Here is a 21,324-nt window from a genome sequence, read left to right on the forward strand (position 1 = left end):
AAGCCTCTGATATCTATTTTCAAGATACCACTTTTGTGTGCACCAAAACGTCTACAGAGCATGTTGCTCACATTACAAAATTATTGCCTAAATGTTGTCTATAAACCTGGACCTGACATGTACATTAGTGACACTCTTAGCAGAGCTACAGCAGCAAGTGGTGCACCTGAGAGTGCACAACACACAGTTTGCAATGTTCAACAGGATTTGGATGTCCTGTCGCAGATTAATCATTCAGACTATTTAAACATTACAGACCAACGATTGCTTCAGATAAGACAGCACACAGAAATTGACGAGAGTTTGCAAGCACTTAAGTATGTTGTTCTGAATGGTTGGCCAGATTCAAAGGCAGAGATGCCATTAATTGTAAGAGAATATTGGACTTTCCGAGACGAAATCGGCATTCAGGATGGTGTACTGTACAAGGGGTCAAGGGTCATCATTCCTAAATCATTAAGATCGGATATTCTGACGCGTATTCATGCCAGTCACATTGGTGGTGAAGCATGCTATAGACAGGCACGAGATACCCTATATTGGCCTAACATGCAAAATGAGATTAGAGACTTTGTTAGCCGTTGTTCAGCATGCAATGAATATGCGCAGGCACAACAGAAAGAACCCATGATGTCACATGTGCTGCCCACATGGCCTTGGCAAATTGTAAGCATGGATTGGATTTACTGAATTATGCCTTTTGGGAGATTGAGCTCCTTCCCGACCTGTCTGCTGAAACTACAATCAAGCGTTGTAAAGCACAGTTTGCACGTCATGGACAGCCAGACAGGGTCATCTCAGATAATGGACCTCAGTTTGCATGTGAGCAATTCAGACGGTTCTCTACAGATTGGGGGTTTGAGCATCTTACCTCTTCCCCGCGGCACCCTCAAGCTAATGGCAAAGCGGAATCAGCTGTAAAGATAGTGAAGAATCTTTGCAAAAAGGCCAAGTATGAAGGTAATGACCCATGGAAAGCCATTCTACATTGGAGGAACACCCCAACTGAAGGCATGGACAGCAGTCCTGCACAGCACTTGATGTCAAGGAGGCTGAAGACTTCATTGCCAGTGGCAAATAAATTACTTGAACCTTGTGTGGTAACAGGGGTACTGGAGAAGCTGTGACGGAGAAAACAGATATCCAAACTGACATATGATGTGTCTGCCAAAGACTTTCCTGAACTAAGCATTGGAGAGCCAATCCGTATGAAGCCGCTCCCTGGAGACAGGACTGGTCGCTGGAGACTGGGTACATGTGTTCAGAGGGTTGCTCCTCGCTCATATCTTGTGGATGTGGAAGGCAGTCTCTACCGCCGCAATCGAGTGGCAGAACATCTCACCACACAAACCTATAAGCATCCAGCACTTGAGCATTCCGAGGCTCTCAATGCACCTAGTGATACTGGACAACATAAGCAAGGCAGAGACAATACTGCTGTCATATCAGAAAGATACAATGAGGATGCCATAATGCAGCCTCTTATACCAGCAAGTTCTTCCGTGCCAAACACACCAGCAGGGACAGAGGGCAGCTCCTTAACACCTTCTGGAGCTGAACAGCTTCAGCCAGGCAAAATCCCTGTGGCCTTGCGTAGTGGTCGAGTTTCAAGACCTCCAGATAGACTCAATCTGTAGTGTATCTACCAGTAATGTAGTATGTTATGTTTAAGACTGTTCAGGATCTGTTTTAGGTAAATTGTTAGCAAATTTTGGATTGAATGTAAAAAGTGGAGATGTTATGTAGTTATTATGCAAATACTGTGACTCTGTTTGTTTAAGGTAATATTGCATTGCCTTATACTTCCTGTTTCCTGTTCCTACCTCTGACCTCCCCCCGCGGCAAAAAAATTGAAATGTGGTGGGCGGGGCTTAAAAAAATCATAAGACCAAAGTAATATAAATAAAATTATTAATAAAGTCATAGATTTTAATACAATTAGGCAGCAAATCAAACACAAGCTCAAACCACTGGTATGGCTATGTGAGCTATGTATTTAATTATCCTTTGCAAAGACATTGCTAAATATTTGTATCTTAATTGGACATTTAATAATAAATTCTTTAAAACTGCTCTCTGCATTCCCCATTAATATTCTAAATTCTGGCCTTTAAAGTCACCAAAAATGCACAGTAGCACACTACATAGCATACACTTACACATGCAGATACACACACACTACATAGCATACACTTATACATGCAGATACACACACACACTACATAGCATACACTTATACATGCAGATACACACACACTACATAGCATACACTTATACATACAGATACACACACACTACATAGCATACACTTATACAGGCAGATACACACACACTACATAGCATACACTTATACAGGCAGATACACACACACTACATAGCATACACTTACACATGCAGATACACACACACTACATAGCATACACTTATACATGCAGATACACACACACACTACATAGCATACACTTATACATGCAGATACACACACTACATAGCATACACTTATACATACAGATACACACACACTACATAGCATACACATATACAGGCAGATACACACACACTACATAGCATACACTTACACATGCAGATACACACACACAATACATAGCATACACTTATACAGGCAGATACACACACTACATCGCATACACTTATACAGGCAGACACACACACTACATAGCATACACTTATACATGCAGATACACACACTACATAGCATACACTTACACATGCAGATACACACACACTACATAGCATACACTTATACATGCAGATACACACACACTACATAGCATACACTTACACATGCAGATACACACACACAATACATAGCATACACTTATACATGCAGATACACACACTACATAGCATACACTTATGAATGCAGATACACATACTACATAGCATACACTTATACAGGCAGATTCACACACACTACATAGCATACACTTATACATGCAGATACACACTACATAGCATACACTTATACATGCAGATACACACACACACTACATAGCATACACTTATACATACAGATACACACACACTACATAGCATACACTTATACATGCAGATACACACTACATAGCATACACTTATACATGCAGATACACACACACTACATAGCATACACTTATACATGCAGATACACACTACATAGCATACACTTATACATGCAGATACACACACACTACATAGCATACACTTATACATGCAGATACACACACACTACATAGCATACACTTATACATGCAGATACACACACACACACACACACACTACATAGTATACACTTATACATGCAGATACACACACACTACATAGCATACACTTATACATGCAGATACACACACACTACATAGCATACACTTATACATGCAGATACACACTACATAGCATACACTTATACATGCAGATACACACTACATAGCATACACTTATACATGCAGATACACACACACACTACATAGCATACACTTATACATACAGATACACACACACTACATAGCATACACTTATACATGCAGATACACACTACATAGCATACACTTATACATGCAGATACACACACACTACATAGCATACACTTATACATGCAGATACACACACACTACATAGCATACACTTATACAGGCAGATACACACACACTACATAGTATACACTTATACACAAAGATACACACACAAACTACATGGCATACACTTATACAGGCAGCACACATATACATGCAGATACACACACACACACATTACATAGCATACACTTATACATGCAGATACACAGACACTATATAGTATACACTTATACATGCAGATACACACACACTACATAGCATACACTTATACATGCAGATACACACACACACTACATAGCATACACTTATACATGCAGATACACACACACTACATAGCATACACTTATACATGCAGATACACAGACACTATATAGTATACACTTATACATGCAGACACACACACACACTACATAGCATACACTTATGCATGCAGATACACACACACTACATAGCATACACTTATACATGCAGATACACACTACATAGCATACACTTATCGGCATCGGATGGCCAAGGGGGGTTATTGCAGGATGCCTCCATATCGAGGCATCACTGCAATAACCGGAAAGCAGCTGGAAGCGAGCAGGATCGCTTCCAGCTGCTTTCCAGACCAAGGACGTACGCCACACGTCCTCGGTCATTAAGTGTATTTTTTTTGAGGACGTGTGGCGTACGTCCTTGGTCCTTAAGGGGTTAATGATAAGTCTCTAACTTATTTAGGGTTTCAAGGTGTCCAATATATAACTTGGGGGGGGTGGGGGGTTGGCGGCGCAGTAGCGGGAGAAGCCACCTCCCTGAAATTAGTTTTTGCAGGTTGGGATGTCTGGGGATGGGAAGTTTGGTTCATTTTGGACAGTTCGATTAACTGAACCAATTCATCAGTTCACTTTGACACGTGATGGCCGCAGATTCTCCAGTAGCAGAATGTCTGATTCACTGCTGATCCGATTCCTGTCCTGAATCATAACTCCTGAGTCACTGAGTATCTGACAGTCCAACTCCTCACACGCAGCGTTGGCTTTTGATAAATACAACACAGCACAATCAACACAGTATGGTGCACTCTCTGTTCTATGTACTGTGTTGTATTTATTTAACATTTGAATATCCAACGCTTAGCTCAACTTTACTAAAAGTGACAAAAACAAACAGTAGTAACATTTGTTAAGTTATTATTTGAGGGACTAGTTCCTTATCTTTGATGATTGATGTCACTGGGGGCATTGAATGGGGTTAGTTTAGGGGCAGTTAGGAGTAACAGGGGTCCTTAGGGTTAATTTATGGTGAGAATTATTTATGTAAAGGCACAGTAAGGGTTAATGTAAGGTGCATTTAGGGGTAAAGGTTATTTATGTAAAGGCACAGTAAGGGTTAATTTAATGTGCAGTTAGGGGTAAAGGCAAGAATCTATTGAAAACTGCTGTGAGTTGATCTTTGAAACAGTGAACTGTTAACTGAAAGATTCATTGCAAATGAGTTAGTTAAAGGGACAGTCAACACCAATGAAAACTTTATCCCATAACTTAGATCAACAACAAAAATGAGCCTGCACCGCATCCCATCTTCAATACCACTAACGTTAGGTGTCTAATCTTCTAATGAACATTTAGTTTCAGAGGTAGATATGGCCGCCAAACTCCTCCCACTGTTATGTAGGAGGCTTCTTCTCAAAGTCTTCAGCCAATGAGAATCAAATCCTCGGCTAGATTCTTTAGCCGAGTTCACAGAGACACTTTCGATTTATAATAGCGAGCGTACTACAATTATATAGCGCATGCGCATTAGAAATAGAACAGTGTCCCTGTGAACGAGTATTGAATTAAAACAAGAAGGGGATGGGGGAGGAGTTTGGCGGCCATATCTACCGTTGAAAACTAAATGTTCATTCGAAGATTAGACACCGAACGTTAGTGTTATTGAAGATGGGATGCGGTGCAGGCTCATTTTTTTTGTTGATCTAAGGTATGGGATAAAGTTTTCACGGGTGTTGACTGTCCCTTTAACAGTTCACTGATTCAACAGCACTGGTAATATGATCCTAGAGTGAGGATGTCTGATTCTGCTGTGTGATTCATTGCAAAGTAGAGATGGAAAGTGTGATGAGAGCAGGATGTGATGTCACTAGTATGTGGGCGGGGCTTAGGTCCGGTGTCTGTGTCGCAGTTAGTTTAGTACAATCAACCTGACTAGATGTGAATTGCTATGCTCTGTAATAAAATAGAGTTGTACCATCATTGCTGTGTCCTGCATATGTCCTGCATCTCATGACATGGTGTCAGAAGTTCTGGCCTGCGCTTCTGTTCCTGATCGATGACGATGTCAAAGTTTACCCCACCTGAGTCTTTTGACTTCTCTCAGCCTGCAGCTTGGCCCACATGGCGTCAGCGGTTTCAGCGCTTCAGGATTGCTTCCAAACTGAACAAGGAGAGTGGTGAAGTACAAGTTAATTCTCTTTTATACTCCATGGGGAAAGATGTAGAGACAGTATTCAATGCTTTTACTTTCCAAGAAGGGGAAGAATTTAACTTTGATATAGTTATGGATAAACTCAGTGCCCACTTTGTGCCCAAAAGAAATGTGATTCATGAGAGAGCTTGTTTTCGCAAACGTAATCAGCGTGTGGGAGAATCTGTGGAGTCATTTGTGCGCAGCCTGTATGAATTAGCTGAATTCTGTGAGTTTGGTGTTGCTAAAGAAGAGCAAATCAGACAGAATAGTTATTGGAATTGCAGATGCTGAAGTCTCCCTGAAGCTGCAGTTAGAGCCTGATTTAACGTTAGACGGGGCTATTAGGATGGCCCGCCAGAGTGAACTGGTGAAAAAGCAGAGTGCTGATCTGAGGTCTGAGAGTATTGTGGATGAAGTGCAACAGTCCAGGAAAACTGCTAGTGAAAGGCACAGTGTGAGCGGTAGATCTAAAGTACTGGAAAGGCCTAGAAGTGGATGGGCGCAACATGCCCGATGCACACGGTGCTACCGGGCTCATGATCAGAGTGCTATATGCCCGGCCAGAGATAAAAGATGCAGAAAATGCAACAGAATAGGCCATTTTGAAGTGGTGTGTAAAACTGAATACATTAAGGAGATGCAGGTGGACAGTGACCAGGAGGGTCAGGAAGTGTCTTTTGTGGGGTCCGTTGTGGAACGGACAAGCTCAGAGGAAGATTGGAAAGTTACTTTTACTGTAATGGGAGCCAAAGTTGATTTTAAGATTGACATAGGAGCAGATATCACTGTAATGTCTTTTGCTGAATTTATGAAACTGCCTCGACAGCCCCAGCTGGCGAAGGTTACTACAAATGTCCATAGTCCTGGTGGCCGCATTGATTGTGTGGGGAAATTTCTTGCCAGCTGTGAGTACAAGCAAAGGAAGTTCACTATGTGGGTGCATGTGATCCGAGGTCAGTGTGTTAACAGTTTATTGAGCAGAAAAGCAGCCTGTGACTTGGGCCTCGTGGCCAGAGTGAATGAGATTTCCGAAGATATGTTTGGCGAGTTGGGCCTACTGAACTGCAAACCTGTCCGTATAGCACTTAAAAGTGACGCAGTCCCATACAGTATTTCTACTCCTCGTAGAATTCCGTTCCCGCTCATGCCTCAAGTGGAGAAAGAGCTTATGCGCATGAAGTCTAGGGGGTTATTGAAGAGGTTGTTGAAGCGACTGATTGGTGTGCCCCTATTGTTCCAGTCGCAAAGAAAAACGGAAAGGTGCGCATCTGTGTGGACCTGAAAAGGTTGAATGAGGCAGTGAAGAGAGAGAGATTTGTGCTGCCGACATTAGAGGATATAGCTCCAAAGTTGGCTGGGGCAAAGTTCTTTTCCACATTAGACGCTTCTAGCGGCTTTTGGCAGATCCCCCTGGATCCAAAGTGCCGCAAACTGACTACCTTTATCACACCGGTAGGTCGGTTCTGCTTCTGCAGACTCCCCTTTGGGATATCCTCTGCTCCTGAAATCTTTCAAAGGGAAATGAGTTCTCTCCTGAGTGACCACATGGGCACAGCGGTCGTCATGGACGACATTCTAGTGTATGGGTCTACAGTGGAGGAGCATGATCAGTGTTTAAGTTGTATGCTACAGGCTATCAAAGAGTCTGGGCTGAAGCTGAATAAAGAAAAATGTCATTTTAGGAAAACTGAATTATGCTACTTTGGGCATATCATCAATGGGGATGGCATCAAGCCAGACCCCGAGAAAATTTGTGCTATTGAACAGATGAAAAGTCCTTCTGATGTACATGAGCTGAGACAGATATTGGGCCTTGTAAATTACGTGGGCAAGTTTCTTCCAGATTTATCAACAGTTTTACACCCTGTCACAGAGTTGCTTAAGAAAGACGTTGCCTGGGTCTGGGGACCTTCACAAGAAAAAGCTTTTCTGCATGCCAAGTCCCTGCTGGGGTCTGCCCCAGTGCTGGGGTTCTACGACCCTTCAAAAAAGACTGTGGTTAGTGCCGATGCAGGCAGTTATGGGTTGGGGGCTGCACTCCTGCAGCTGAATGACAACAAACTACAGCCCATCGCCTACTGTTCCCGCACACTGACGGCTGCGGAGTCAAAATACGCTCAAATTGAGAAAGAGTGCCTGGCTGCAGTTTGGGCCTGTGAGCGCTTTCAGCGTTATCTAGTGGGTTTGGAGAAATTTAGTCTGGAAACTGACCACAAACCGCTAGTCCCTCTAATCAATTCTTATGACATTGACAAAACACCCTTGAGATGCCAGAGACTTTTAATGAGACTGCTCAGGTTCAATGTTCAGGCAGTGCATGTGCCGGGGAAACAACTGGTTGTGGCAGATACACTATCCAGGCTCCCGCTGGCTGCTGCTGAAGAATCCTCCACAGAATCGGATGTGAAAGTGTATGTTGATTCAGTTCTGGCCTCTAAGTCCATTTCTTCAAGGAAACTGGAAGAGATAAAGAAAGAGACATATTTGGACACAGATCTGCAAGAAGTTATAAGGTACATAAAAGAAGGCTGGCCCGAGAGCCGGGCAGCCTGGATGTCTTTAAGTGCTTACCAGCCAGAGAGGTCGCAGCTCACGGAGCTGGAGGGGTTGGTGCTGTTCCAAGACCGCATTGTAATTCCTGTCAGCATGAGGAAGGAGATGTTAAACAGGATTCACGATGGCCACTTAGGCATTACAAAGTGCAGAGAAAGGGCAGCTACTGCTGTGTGGTGGCCTGGGATCAGCTCCGACATTGCAAATCACGTGTCTAAATGTGCATTTTGCCGGGAACGCCGGCCTACTCAGAGAAGGGAGCCCTTGATGTCTACTCCGCTGCCTGCGGGGCCGTGGCAGAAAATAGCTGCTGATTTGTGTGAACTGCACGGGAAAAAGTTTCCAGGTATTTGGAAATTGCACCCCTGAATGATATCACAAGTCAGGCCGTTATCATTCGCCTGAAGAGCTTGTTCGCCCGCTGGGGCATTCCAATGGAGCTAGTGAGTGATAATGGTATGCAGTTCGCTTCTACAGAGTTCAGTGCTTTCAGCAGGGAGTATGATTTTGTACATTCCACGTCAAGTCCACATTATCCGCAGGCCAACGGAATGGCTGAAAGGGCAGTTCAAACAACAAAATTCATTCTAAAGCAATCTGAGCCGTACCTAGCCATCTTATCATACAGGGCGACGCCCATTCAAGCCACCGGGTTTAGCCCGGCACAGCTGATGCTAGGACACCAGATTTACACCACTTTACCCTAAGTGGGTGTCTTCAAGCCGCCTGGCCCTGTTCCTCGGGACGAAGGAGGGATGAAGAGGCCAAAAAGGGTTATCGTTTCTTCTATGACAGGAGACATTCTGTCAGGAACTGAAAGCGGGCCAAAGTGTCAGAATTAAACTGGATGATGAGAAGAAATGGAAGACGCCTGCTACGGTAGTGGGCCGCTCTCCAGAACCAAGGTCTTACACAGTCCTTACGGAGGGAGGGACGATTACACGCCGTAACCGAAGACATCTTCAGCCTGTACCTGAGAGTCTGGAACTGGATGCCTCAGTACCACCGCCGGTGGGATCCCCTGTTCTAAGAGAGGTGCCTTCCCCTCAGCAAGATCACAGCGGGGATATATCTTTGCCTCCAGCAGACTCAAATTCAACCTCTTCTGTATCAGAGGACAGCTCATGCAAAGTTACATCAAGCGGAAGAGTGGTGAAACTTCCGGCCCGATATAGGGACTGACTTTAGCTAGAACAGTGACCGGAAGTATGGGCAGAATAATCCCATGGTCACTGTGGAGTGGACTAGGGTAGTCTACCCCGATGTCCAAGTCAGGATGTAATTTATTTGTTTATGTTTTCTAACCTATTTGTTTATATAATGTTCGAAAAAAAATGTTGTTGTATACTCTGTTCGTATACCTTGTTATTTGTTATATGCAAATGTATGCTTCGCCTTTGAAAAAGGGGAAGATGTGATGAGAGCAGGATGTGATGTCACTAGTTTGGGGGCGGGGCTTAGGTTTGGTGTCTGTGTCGCAGTTAGTTTAGTACAATCAACCTGACTAGATGTGAATTGCTATGCTCTGTAATAAAATAGAGTTGTACCATCATTGCTGTGTCCTGCATATGTCCTGCATCTCATGACAGAAAGTTCAATTCATTTTGATGAATCGGTTCATTTCGGATGGTTCGTTTAACTGAACTGGTTCATGAACCGATTCATCAGTTCACTTTTTCTGGGGATCTGATTCTTGACTCGTGAGTCACTGTCTGACAATACAAACAGCACAGTACATAGAACAGAGTATGCTGCATGTTGCCTGGGTCTCACACAACCTGCAGCATACTGACTCTGTTCTATGTACTATGCTGTATTTGTCTAATATTTGCACAGACTGAAAGGTTAATACAGTGACAGTGCCACAGTGAAATCTCAACCTACAAACTGCTGCTAACACAATGTACAAGTTAACATGGACAGTGTCCCTCAGAAATGAAGCGGTATCTGTGGGGAGAAAGCAATATGTGGGGCAACTGCGAGCCTGGTAACCTGCTATAATATACCCCATAAACAAGTTATCTTCTTACAACAAAATGTCAGCTTAAAATCTTGGCAGCAAGGGCTGCTGTGCTTTGTAAAAGTTTACACTGTTTAATATCCATATGACCCCTCTTATACAGCTGTTATATATTCTATCTGGGAGACAGCTGCTTACTCTACAACATAGTGCATAGCACTGAGTATGCTGTGTGTACACAACACGCAGCATACTCTGTTCTATGTACAATGTTGTATTTGCCTATCTAACAAAAGACTGGATATCCATGAGTGATAACCACTTTATTTACGTAATAGGTTTTATACAACATTTAGATTAACATATTAACTATCATAGAGCTCCACAGCAATATTTGGGGTTAATTTAGGGTTAACAGGGGTCCTTAGGGTTAAGTTATGGTGGGGAGTATTTATGGTAAGGGAGAATAAGGGTTAATTGAAGGTTCAGTTAGGGGTAAATGCAGGAATCTATTGATAACTGATGTGACCTATCTGAATCAGTGTACTGTACTTGTACTGTTATCTAAATGATTAATTGCAAAAGGATTTAGTTAACAGTACACTGATTTGTTTGCAAACAGTTCACTTCTTGAGTCAGTAGCAGCACTGGTAATATGATCCTAGAGTGAGGAGAGATGAGTCTGATGAACTGATTCATACAGATCAGTGAAAAGAACCAGTTCAAAAGAACGATTCGTTCACAAACTGGACATCACTATTGCAAAGGAGGAGTTAGCAGAAGCAGAACTCACTCTAGGATCCAATTAACGGTGAGTGCTGCAGCAGACTCAGGAAGTGAACTGTTTGCAAATGAATCAGTTCAATCTGGTGAACTGATTCATACAGTTCACTGAAAAGAACCAGTTCAAAAATTGTAAATTCATAGAATTAGTAACTGAGCACATTGTCACTGTCATATCTTCTACTAGTGCATTACAGCTACACTGTATACATAAAGCTACACAATATATATTAGCACTTTCACTAGCACTGAGCACATTGTCACTGTCATATCCTCTACTAGTGCATTACAGCTACACTATATACATAAAGCTACACAATATATATTAGCACTTTCACTGGCACTGAGCCCATTGTCACTGTCATATCCTCTACTAGTGCATTACAGCTACACTGTATACATAAAGCTACACAATATATATTAGCACTTTCACTAGCACTGAGCACATTGTCACTGTCATATCCTCTACTAGTGCATTACAGCTGCACTATATACATAAAGCTACACAATATATATTAGCACTTTCACTAGCACTGAGCATATTGTCACTGTCATATCCTCTACTAGTGCATTACAGCTACACTATATACATAAAGCTACACAATATATATTAGCACTTTCACTAGCACTTAGCACATTGTCACTGTCATATCTTCTACTAGTGCATTACAGCTACACTGTATACATAAAGCTACACAATATATATTAGCACTTTCACTAGCATTGAGCCCATTGTCACTGTCATATCCTCTACTAGTACATTACAGCTACACTATATACATAAAGCTACACAATATATATTAGCACTTTCACTAGCACTGAGCACATTGTCACTGTCATATCCTCTACTAGTGCATTACAGCTGCACTAAATACATAAAGCTACACAATATATATTAGCACTTTCACTAGCACTGAGCCCATTGTCACTGTCATATCTTCTACTAGTGCATTATAGCTACACTATATACATAAAGCTACACAATATATATTAGCACTTTCACTAGCACTGAGCCCATTGTCACTGTCATATCCTCTACTAGTGCATTACAGCTGCACTATATACATAAAGCTACACAATATATATTAGCACTTTCACTAGCACTGAGCACATTGTCACTGTCATATCCTCTACTAGTGCATTACAGCTACACTATATACATAAAGCTACACAATATATATTAGCACTTTCACTAGCACTGAGCACATTGTCACTGTCATATCCTCTACTAGTGCATACAGCTACATTATATACATAAAGCTACACACTATATATTAGCACTTTCACTAGCACTGAGCACATTGTCACTGTCATATCCTCTACTAGTGCATTACAGCTACACTATATACATAAAGCTACACTATATACATAAAGCTACACAATATATATTAGCACTTTCACTAGCACTGAGCACATTGTCACTGTCATATCCTCTACTAGTGCATTACAGCTGCACTATATACATAAAGCTACACAATATATATTAGCACTTTCACTAGCACTGAGCATATTGTCACTGTCATATCCTCTACTAGTGCATTACAGCTACACTATATACATAAAGCTACACTATATACATAAAGCTACACAATATATATTAGCACTTTCACTAGCACTGAGCACATTGTCACTGTCATATCCTCTACTAGTGCATTACAGCTACACTATATACATAAAGCTACACAATATATATTAGCACTTTCACTAGCACTGAGCACATTGTCACTGTCATATCCTCTACTAGTGCATTACAGCTACACTATATACATAAAGCTACACAATGTATATTAGCACTTTCACTAGCACTGAGCACATTGTCACTGTCATATCCTCTACTAGTGCATTACAGCTACACTATATACATAAAGCTACACAATGTATATTAGCACTTTCACTAGCACTGAGCACATTGTCACTGTCATATCCTCTACTAGTGCATTACAGCTACACTATATACATAAAGCTACACTATATACATTAGCACTTTCACTAGCACTGAGCACATTGTCACTGTCATATCCTCTACTAGTGCATTACAGCTACACTATATACATAAAGCTACACAATATATATTAGCACTTTCACTAGCACTGAGCACATTGTCACTTTCATATCCTCTACTAGTGCATTACAGCTACACTATATACATAAAGCTACACAATATATATTAGCACTTTCACTAGCACTGAGCACATTGTCACTGTCATATCCTCTACTAGTGCATTACAGCTACACTATATACATAAAGCTACACAATATATAATAGCACTTTCACTAGCACTGAGCACATTGTCACTGTCATATCCTCTACTAGTGTATTACAGCTACATTATATACATAAAGCTACACAATATATATTAGCACTTTCACTAGCACTGAGCACATTGTCACTGTCATATCCTCTACTAGTGCATTACAGCTACACTATATACATAAAGCTAAACTATATACATAAAGCTACACAATATATATTAACACTTTCACTAGCACTGAGCACATTGTCACTGCCATATCCTCTACTAGTGCATTACAGCTACACTATATACATAAAGCTACACAATATATATTAGCACTTTCACTAGCACTGAGCCCATTGTCACTGTCATATCCTCTACTAGTGCATTACAGCTACACTATATACATAAAGCTACACAATATATATTAGCACTTTCACTAGCACTGAGCACATTGTCACTGTCATATCCTCTACTAGTGCATTACAGCTACACTATATACATAAAGCTACACAATATATATTAGCACTTTCACTAGCACTGAGCCCATTGTCACTGTCATATCCTCTACTAGTGCATTACAGCTACACTATATACATAAAGCTACACAATATATATTAGAACTTTCACTAGCACTGAGCACATTGTCACTGTCATACCCTCTACTAGTGCATTACAGCTACACTATATACATAAAGCTACACAATATATATTAGCACTTTCACTAGCACTGAGCCCATTGTCACTGTCATATCCTCTATTAGTTCATTACAGCTACACTATATACATAAAGCTACACAATATATATTAGCACTTTCATTAGCACTTAGCACATTGTCACTGTCATATCCTCTACTAGTGCATTACAGCTACACTATATACATAAAGCTACACTATATACATAAAGCTACACAATATATATTAGCACTTTCACTAGCACTGAGCACATTGTCACTGTCATATCCTCTACTAGTGCATTACAGCTACACTATATACATAAAGCTACACTATATATATTAGCACTTTCACTAGCACTGAGCACATTGTCACTGTCATATCCTCTACTAGTGCATTACAGCTACACTATATACATAAAGCTACACAATATATATTAGCACTTTCACTAGCACTGAGCCCATTGTCACTGTCATATCCTCTACTAGTGCATTACAGTTACACTATATACATAAAGCTACACAATATATATTAGCACTTTCACTAGCACTGAGCACATTGTCAGTGTCATATCCTCTACTAGTGCATTACAGCTACACTATATACATAAAGCTACACTATATATATTAGCACTTTCACTAGCACTGAGCACATTGTCACTGTCATATCCTCTACTAGTGCATTACAGCTACACTATATACATAAAGCTACACAATATATATTAGCACTTTCACTGGCACTGAGCCCATTGTCACTGTCATATCCTCTACTAGTGCATTACAGCTACACTGTATACATAAAGCTACACAATATATATTAGCACTTTCACTAGCACTGAGCACATTGTCACTGTCATATCCTCTACTAGTGCATTACAGCTGCACTATATACATAAAGCTACACAATATATATTAGCACTTTCACTAGCACTGAGCATATTGTCACTGTCATATCCTCTACTAGTGCATTACAGCTACACTATATACATAAAGCTACACAATATATATTAGCACTTTCACTAGCACTGAGCACATTGTCACTGTCATATCTTCTACTAGTGCATTACAGCTACACTGTATACATAAAGCTACACAATATATATTAGCACTTTCACTAGCATTGAGCCCATTGTCACTGTCATATCCTCTACTAGTACATTACAGCTACACTATATACATAAAGCTACACAATATATATTAGCACTTTCACTAGCACTGAGCACATTGTCACTGTCATATCCTCTACTAGTGCATTACAGCTGCACTAAATACATAAAGCTACACAATATATATTAGCACTTTCACTAGCACTGAGCCCATTGTCACTGTCATATCTTCTACTAGTGCATTATAGCTACACTATATACATAAAGCTACACAATATATATTAGCACTTTCACTAGCACTGAGCCCATTGTCACTGTCATATCCTCTACTAGTGCATTACAGCTGCACTATATACATAAAGCTACACAATATATATTAGCACTTTCACTAGCACTGAGCACATTGTCACTGTCATATCCTCTACTAGTGCATTACAGCTACACTATATACATAAAGCTACACAATATATATTAGCACTTTCACTAGCACTGAGCACATTGTCACTGTCATATCCTCTACTAGTGCATACAGCTACATTATATACATAAAGCTACACACTATATATTAGCACTTTCACTAGCACTGAGCACATTGTCACTGTCATATCCTCTACTAGTGCATTACAGCTACACTATATACATAAAGCTACACTATATACATAAAGCTACACAATATATATTAGCACTTTCACTAGCACTGAGCACATTGTCACTGTCATATCCTCTACTAGTGCATTACAGCTGCACTATATACATAAAGCTACACAATATATATTAGCACTTTCACTAGCACTGAGCATATTGTCACTGTCATATCCTCTACTAGTGCATTACAGCTACACTATATACATAAAGCTACACAATATATATTAGCACTTTCACTAGCACTGAGCACATTGTCACTGTCATATCTTCTACTAGTGCATTACAGCTACACTGTATACATAAAGCTACACAATATATATTAGCACTTTCACTAGCATTGAGCCCATTGTCACTGTCATATCCTCTACTAGTACATTACAGCTACACTATATACATAAAGCTACACAATATATATTAGCACTTTCACTAGCACTGAGCACATTGTCACTGTCATATCCTCTACTAGTGCATTACAGCTGCACTAAATACATAAAGCTACACAATATATATTAGCACTTTCACTAGCACTGAGCCCATTGTCACTGTCATATCTTCTACTAGTGCATTATAGCTACACTATATACATAAAGCTACACAATATATATTAGCACTTTCACTAGCACTGAGCCCATTGTCACTGTCATATCCTCTACTAGTGCATTACAGCTGCACTATATACATAAAGCTACACAATATATATTAGCACTTTCACTAGCACTGAGCACATTGTCACTGTCATATCCTCTACTAGTGCATTACAGCTACACTATATACATAAAGCTACACAATATATATTAGCACTTTCACTAGCACTGAGCACATTGTCACTGTCATATCCTCTACTAGTGCATTACAGCTACACTATATACATAAAGCTACACAATGTATATTAGCACTTTCACTAGCACTGAGCACATTGTCACTGTCATATCCTCTACTAGTGCATTACAGCTACACTATATACATAAAGCTACACAATGTATATTAGCACTTTCACTAGCACTGAGCACATTGTCACTGTCATATCCTCTACTAGTGCATTACAGCTACACTATATACATAAAGCTACACTATATACATTAGCACTTTCACTAGCACTGAGCACATTGTCACTGTCATATCCTCTACTAGTGCATTACAGCTACACTATATACATAAAGCTACACAATATATATTAGCACTTTCACTAGCACTGAGCACATTGTCACTGTCATATCCTCTACTAGTGCATTACAGCTACACTATATACATAAAGCTACACAATATATATTAGCACTTTCACTAGCACTGAGCACATTGTCACTGTCATATCCTCTACTAGTGCATTACAGCTACACTATATACATAAAGCTACACAATATATATTAGCACTTTCACTAGCACTGAGCACATTGTCACTGTCATATCCTCTACTAGTGTATTACAGCTACATTATATACATAAAGCTACACAATATATATTAGCACTTTCACTAGCACTGAGCACATTGTCACTGTCATATCCTCTACTAGTGCATTACAGCTACACTATATACATAAAGCTAAACTATATACATAAAGCTACACAATATATATTAACACTTTCACTAGCACTGAGCACATTGTCACTGCCATATCCTCTACTAGTGCATTACAGCTACACTATATACATAAAGCTACACAATATATATTAGCACTTTCACTAGCACTGAGCCCATTGTCACTGTCATATCCTCTACTAGTGCATTACAGCTACACTATATACATAAAGCTACACAATATATATTAGCACTTTCACTAGCACTGAGCACATTGTCACTGTCATATCCTCTACTAGTGCATTACAGCTACACTATATACATAAAGCTACACAATATATATTAGCACTTTCACTAGCACTGAGCCCATTGTCACTGTCATATCCTCTACTAGTGCATTACAGCTACACTATATACATAAAGCTACACAATATATATTAGAACTTTCACTAGCACTGAGCACATTGTCACTGTCATACCCTCTACTAGTGCATTACAGCTACACTATATACATAAAGCTACACAATATATATTAGCACTTTCACTAGCACTGAGCCCATTGTCACTGTCATATCCTCTATTAGTTCATTACAGCTACACTATATACATAAAGCTACACAATATATATTAGCACTTTCATTAGCACTTAGCACATTGTCACTGTCATATCCTCTACTAGTGCATTACAGCTACACTATATACATAAAGCTACACTATATACATAAAGCTACACAATATATATTAGCACTTTCACTAGCACTGAGCACATTGTCACTGTCATATCCTCTACTAGTGCATTACAGCTACACTATATACATAAAGCTACACTATATATATTAGCACTTTCACTAGCACTGAGCACATTGTCACTGTCATATCCTCTACTAGTGCATTACAGCTACACTATATACATAAAGCTACACAATATATATTAGCACTTTCACTAGCACTGAGCCCATTGTCACTGTCATATCCTCTACTAGTGCATTACAGTTACACTATATACATAAAGCTACACAATATATATTAGCACTTTCACTAGCACTGAGCACATTGTCAGTGTCATATCCTCTACTAGTGCATTACAGCTACACTATATACATAAAGCTACACTATATATATTAGCACTTTCACTAGCACTGAGCACATTGTCACTGTCATATCCTCTACTAGTGCATTACAGCTACACTATATACATAAAGCTACACTATATATATTAGCACTTTCACTAGCACTGAGCACATTGTCACTGTCATATCCTCTACTAGTGCATTACAGCTACACTATATACATAAAGCTACACAATATATATTAGCACTTTCACTAGCACTGAGCACATTGTCACTGTCATATCCTCTACTAGTGCATTACAGCTACACTATATACATAAAGCTACACAATATATATTAGCACTTTCACTAGCACTGAGCCCATTGTCACTGTCATATCTTCTACTAGTGCATTACAGCTGCACTATATACATAAAGCTACACAATATATATTAGCACTTTCACTAGCACTGAGCACATTGTCACTGTCATATCCTCTACTAGTGCATTACAGCTACACTATATACATAAAGCTACACAATATATATTAGCACTTTCACTAGCACTGAGCCCATTGTCACTGTCATATCCTCTACTAGTGCATTACAGCTACACTATATACATAAAGCTACACAATATATATTAGAACTTTCACTAGCACTGAGCACATTGTCACTGTCATACCCTCTACTAGTGCATTACAGCTACACTATATACATAAAGCTACACAATATATATTAGCACTTTCACTAGCACTGAGCCCATTGTCACTGTCATATCCTCTACTAGTGCATTACAGCTACACTATATACATAAAGCTACACAATATATATTAGCACTTTCATTAGCACTTAGCACATTGTCACTGTCATATCCTCTACTAGTGCATTACAGCTACACTATATACATAAAGCTACACTATATATATTAGCACTTTCACTAGCACTGAGCACATTGTCACTGTCATATCCTCTACTAGTGCATTACAGCTACACTATATACATAAAGCTACACAATATATATTAGCACTTTCACTAGCACTGAGCCCATTGTCACTGTCATATCCTCTACTAGTGCATTACAGTTACACTATATACATAAAGCTACACAATATATATTAGCACTTTCAATAGCACTGAGCACATTGTCAGTGTCATATCCTCTACTAGTGCATTACAGCTACACTATATACATAAAGCTACACTATATATATTAGCACTTTCACTAGCACTGAGCACATTGTCACTGTCATATCCTCTACTAGTGCATTACAGCTACACTATATACATAAAGCTACACTATATATATTAGCACTTTCACTAGCACTGAGCCCATTGTCACTGTCATATCCTCTACTAGTGCATTACAGCTACACTATATACATAAAGCTACACAATATATATTAGCACTTTCACTAGCACTGAGCACATTGTCACTGTCATATCCTCTACTAGTGCTTTACAGCTACACTATATACATAAAGCTACACAATATATATTAGCACTTTCACTAGCACTGAGCCCATTGTCACTGTCATATCTTCTACTAGTGCATTACAGCTGCACTATATACATAAAGCTACACAATATATATTAGCACTTTCACTAGCACTGAGCACATTGTCACTGTCATATCCTCTACTAGTGCATTACAGCTACACTATATACATAAAGCTACACTATATATATTAGCACTTTCACTAGCACTGAGCACATTGTCACTGTCATATCCTCTACTAGTGCATTACAGCTACACTATATACATAAAGCTACACAATATATATTAGCACTTTCACTAGCACTGAGCACATTGTCACTGTCATATCCTCTACTAGTGCATTACAGCTGCACTATATACATAAAGCTACACAATATATATTAGCACTTTCACTAGCACTGAGCCCATTGTCACTGTCATATCCTCTACTAGTGCATTACAGCTACACTATATACATAAAGCTACACAATATATATTAGCACTTTCACTAGCACTGAGCACATTGTCACTGTCATATCCTCTACTCGTGCATTACAGCTACACAATATACATAAAGCTACACACTATATATTAGCACTTTCACTAGCACTGAGCACATTGTCACTGTCATATCCTCTACTAGTGTATTACAGCTACACTACATACATAAAGCTACACAATATATATTAGCACTTTCACTAGCACTGAGCACATTGTCACTGTCATATCCTCTACTCGTGCATTACAGCTACACAATATACATAAAACTACACAATATATATTAGCACTTTCACTAGCACTGAGCACATTGTCACTGTCATATCCTCTACTAGTGCATTACAGCTACACTATATACATAAAGCTACAGTATATACATAAAGCTACACAATATATATTAGCACTTTCACTAGCACTGAGCCCATTGTCACTGTCATATCCTCTACTAGTGCATTACAGCTACACTATATACATAAAGCTACACAATATATATTAGCACTTTCACTAGCACTGAGCCCATTGTCACTATCATATCCTCTACTAGTGCATTACAGCTACACTATATACATAAAGCTACACAATATATATTAGCACTTTCACTAGCACTGAGCACATTGTCACTGTCATATCCTCTACTAGTGCATTACAGCTACACTATATACATAAAGCTACACAATATATATTAGCACTTTCACTAGCACTGAGCCCATTGTCACTGTCATATCCTCTACTAGTGCATTACAGCTACACTATATACATAAAGCTACACAATATATATTAGCACTTTCACTAGCACTGAGCCCATTG

The sequence above is a fragment of the Bombina bombina genome, chromosome 5 (genome assembly GCF_027579735.1).
Source record: "Bombina bombina isolate aBomBom1 chromosome 5, aBomBom1.pri, whole genome shotgun sequence".
In the NCBI taxonomy this organism is placed as follows: Eukaryota; Metazoa; Chordata; class Amphibia; order Anura; family Bombinatoridae; genus Bombina; species Bombina bombina.